This window comes from Chenopodium album, chromosome 9 (genome assembly GCF_948465745.1).
Source record: "Chenopodium album chromosome 9, dcCheAlbu1.1, whole genome shotgun sequence".
Classification (NCBI taxonomy): Eukaryota; Viridiplantae; Streptophyta; class Magnoliopsida; order Caryophyllales; family Amaranthaceae; genus Chenopodium; species Chenopodium album.
Window position 1 is genome coordinate 44769872 of NC_137842.1, and position 4073 is coordinate 44773944.

General features: G+C 35.9%; 1 non-coding gene across 1 annotated transcript; it reads right to left on the reverse strand.

The window, feature by feature from the left end:
* Positions 1-2360: 2360 nt before the first annotated feature.
* LOC145561076 (small nucleolar RNA R71) lies at positions 2361-2467 on the reverse strand. Its single transcript, XR_014093661.1, has one exon. It is a non-coding gene; the product is annotated as a small nucleolar RNA R71 (small nucleolar RNA).
* Positions 2468-4073: the final 1606 nt, after the last annotated feature.

Sequence of the window (4073 nt, forward strand, 5' to 3'; positions counted from 1 at the left end):
TTTGATTTCGTCCAAACCCTCAGTCAATTATACCTTTCACGCCTTGGTTAAAGCATAGAAATTCAAGTATTGTATGGATTCCTTGGAGTGCTTAGGGGAAGGAATGAAAGAAAAGGGAGGCTAGCGTTAAAGCTAAAGAGGGAGAAGAGAATTATTTGATGATCAAGATTGTTGATGATTGAAAAAAGGGGAGATATGAACTCTATTTATAAGGACAAAAGAAGGGTCGAAGAATTAAGATAAGATCCGAATTAAATCGGAATAAAACTCGATAGACTGCAACTTTTACGGTTTTTGTTTTTATCATATCTTTTGATCCATAAATCGGAATAAGATGAATAAGATATCGTTGGAAAGCTCTTGAACTCTACTTTCTAAAAAAATTATAATGTGATTAAAATATTTTGTAGAATAAAAGATATGGCCGAAATAATGAGACGGAGTAAGTTTTTGATAGAGTTTGACATTTTATTCATATCTTTTCCGTTATAGCTCGGAATTGATATTATAATATATCATTGGAAAGATAATTTCAAGGGATATCCAACCATATAAAATTTGGATGAAAAATATGAGGCACGAAAATAATATCTGTCGATCTTTGAATGTCTTTCAATTCGAATAAAATTAGGACTTTCAAAAAAGGAGTTTTATTTAATTTCAAACTCTTTAATCTTATCTTTTCAAAAAGGATAATTAGGATCTTTTAGAAACTTATAGAAGCTTCCAATTAATCCTAATTGGTTTAGGAATGGGATTAAATAATTTGGACCCTCCACATGATCATTGGGTCGTAGGTAAGGTGGGCTTAGGTTCGGTTTGGGCTCAGTTTAATATTTTGGCCATAACTTATTCGTTATAACTCGGATTTGGGCTTACAATATATCGTTGGAAAGCTCTTTTAAAGCCCCATCCAACTATACAATCATTGGACCCTGATTATAGACAAAAATAAACTGGATTAAACGTTTTTATAAAAAGGACACGAAATGAATGATTTTGGGTTTAAAGGCACGAAAAGAGGAAAATAAATTATGGTTTGGGGAAATGGGATAGGATTTGTGTTGGTTTTATGAAATGGAAATATGGATTTAAGCACTCCAAGATTAAATACTCAACCCGACCAATAATGGCGGTGAAAGCTTGTTCATCATCGGGTTTGGTTTTGGGGAGACATTTTTAGGTGTCTACAATTAGGCCTGATCTTTTATGCATGAGTTTTACAATATTGATTCGAGATTCGATAGATGAGAATTGATGTTTAGGTCTAGTTTTAATAGGCAGGTTAATTTATAAATGGTTAACTCAAGATTCGAGAGATGAGATTTAATACCGGTAGATTAATTATGTGATTGTAATGCGTAGCGAAAGCCCTTTATGATCTGATTAATTGATGATTGATTATTATGTTTTACCCTGGAATGTTATTTATTGGTGAACCTATGCCCTAGGCCTTTAATTCATTGTTTTCTCTTTACTCTTACTCTCCGTAGTTTAGTTTTATATCCATATTATTAAATTGTTACTTTATAATTTAGATTGCTTGAATTAATTAGGAATAGAAAGACCAGTTTCCCTGTGGATTCGACCCTACTTCCCTATCTGCGTTAATTAGAGGATTTAGGAATTATTTTTAATTGGGTGATTACGACTTTAGGCTGTCAAAATTTGGCGCCGTTGCCGGGGAGACGGTTTTATTTTTATTTCTGATTATTTTTGTAGTCTAGATTATTTCTTATTGTCTCAGAGAATGTTAGTTCTTTGAAGAAAGTCTTATATTTGCTTTTAGTTCTTTGTTTATGCGTAGGTGTTCCAGATCAGGTTACATCCCATTCGACCTTGAGATCGAACGATCCTTCCATAGACAAAAGAATTTTTACAAGCAAATTATGGCGGGTTCTGGTGATAATAATAATTACCAAGACCCTCCAACTGATTTTAGCGACTTAGAGGTATCTTCAGATCCAGAATCAGAGATGGCGGTACCTAAGAAGCTTAGTGATTATTCACAACCAAAGCTTACATATTTTCCACAACTTACTCCCACTCCAGATCTTGATGGGGTACAATTAGAGATTAAAACCCAATTTATCACGATGAAAGAAAGGAAGCAATTTAGTGGAGCTAAGGGTGAAGACCCAAATCTTCACATTGTTGCAGACTACTATCAGTATTGTAATACCGTTAGGCAAGCTGGGGTCACACAAAACCAAATCAGGGAGATTATATTTCCCTTCTCTTTATGTGGAAAAGCCAAATTATAGTTTAATGGATTAAATAGAACTGCACTTGGTATAACTGGCTGGGAAACTCTTGTTTTGAATTTTTATAATAAATATTATCCTGCAGAGAGAACAGCTGTACTACGGAGTGCTATTCAGAACTTTTCCCAAGAGGTCGATGAAACTTTATATGAGGCTTGGGAGAGGTTCAAGGATCTACAAAGAGAATGCCCCCACCATAATCTGGCCCAATGGCAGTTGATCCAAGCCTTTTACAATGGGATTTGAAATTCATCTAGAATAATATTGGACTCTGTAGCTAGTGGGAGGTTTATGAACCTTAATGTTGATGATGCAGGTCAAGTTATTGAAGATATGTCAATACATAATTCCCAATATGGGAATCCCAGAGGCTTTGCTAATAAAGGGAAACATAGTATCGACTCTGTATCCTTTTTACAAGCTCAATTAACCTCTATCTGCCAGAAACTAGATAATCTTAGTACTGCAAATGTAGCTAATGTTTCTGCATTAAATAATAATGCTAATGAGGCTTTCTGTGAAAATTGTGGAATTGTAGGTCATTGGGAGCAAGATTGCAAGAGTTACGTGGAGAAAGTCAATGCCTTTCAAGCTTATAGGCTGAATAACCCATACTCCAACACCTACAATCTTGGGTACCGGAATCATCCGTATCTTTCCTACCGGAGCACCAATGTTCAAAATCCACGACCTCCACAAGAACCACAGGACCCACAACAACAACAACAGAAATATTACCACACCAATGCTGGCCTGAAGAACTAACCACAACAACCCTTCTCATCTTCCGACCCTGCTCTGGTAGAAATTAGAGCGATACTGGCTAATATGCAGAAGCATATAGAGAGTAGAGATGCCCAAACTGATTCGATCCTAGCACAAAATAAAATTGTAGATATTCAAATTGCGCAAATTTCTGCTACTATGCAAGCCCGTTAACAGGGAGCCCTGCCGGCACAGCCAACCAGGCCTACGGATCAAGCTTTTGCAATTACTCTAAGGAGTGGTTCACACTATGAAGGGCCCTCTATGCTCAGAGATGATGAACCTATTTTATTAAATAATGATAATCTTGATTCCATTAAACCTGACAATGTAGCTAATAGCCCTACAGGGCTAAAGAGTAGTACTAATATTTCTGAAAATACGTTGCAGGGTACGACTCCAGGGAAGGTGGCAACTCCATATAAGAGCAGTAATGCTCCAAAGCCAGTTATCAAACTTCCATTCCCTAGTCGTCACTTGAAAACAAATTTGGATAAGCAGTTTGGTAAGTTTCTGGAGATGGTTAAAAATTTGCTGGTAACAGTTCCCTTCATTGAATTAATTACACAAATTCCTACATATGCAAAATTTATGAAAGAAATATTGACAAGAAAAAGGTCTATTAGTGAGGTAGGGACAGTAGCCTTCACTACAGAATGTAGTGCCATACTTCAAAATAAATCTCCACCTAAACTCAAAGATCCGGGTAGTTTTTCTATCCCTTGTCATATTGGCAATATAATGGTTGATAATGGATTATGTGATTTGGGTGCTAGCGTTAATGTTATGCCATTATCTGTATGTTCCAAGCTAAATATGGGTAAATTAAAAGCTACTAATATTACTCTACAAATGGCCGACCGTTCTTTTAAATACCCCTTAGGTGTTTTAGAGGATGTTCCTGTTAGAGTAGGTAAATTTTATATACCTGTTTATTTAGTTGTTCTTGATATGGCTGAGGGTATCCAAACCCCAATTATTTTTGGTAGACCATTCCTCAACACTGCAGGAGCAATCATAGATGTGAGATGTGGCAAATTGACA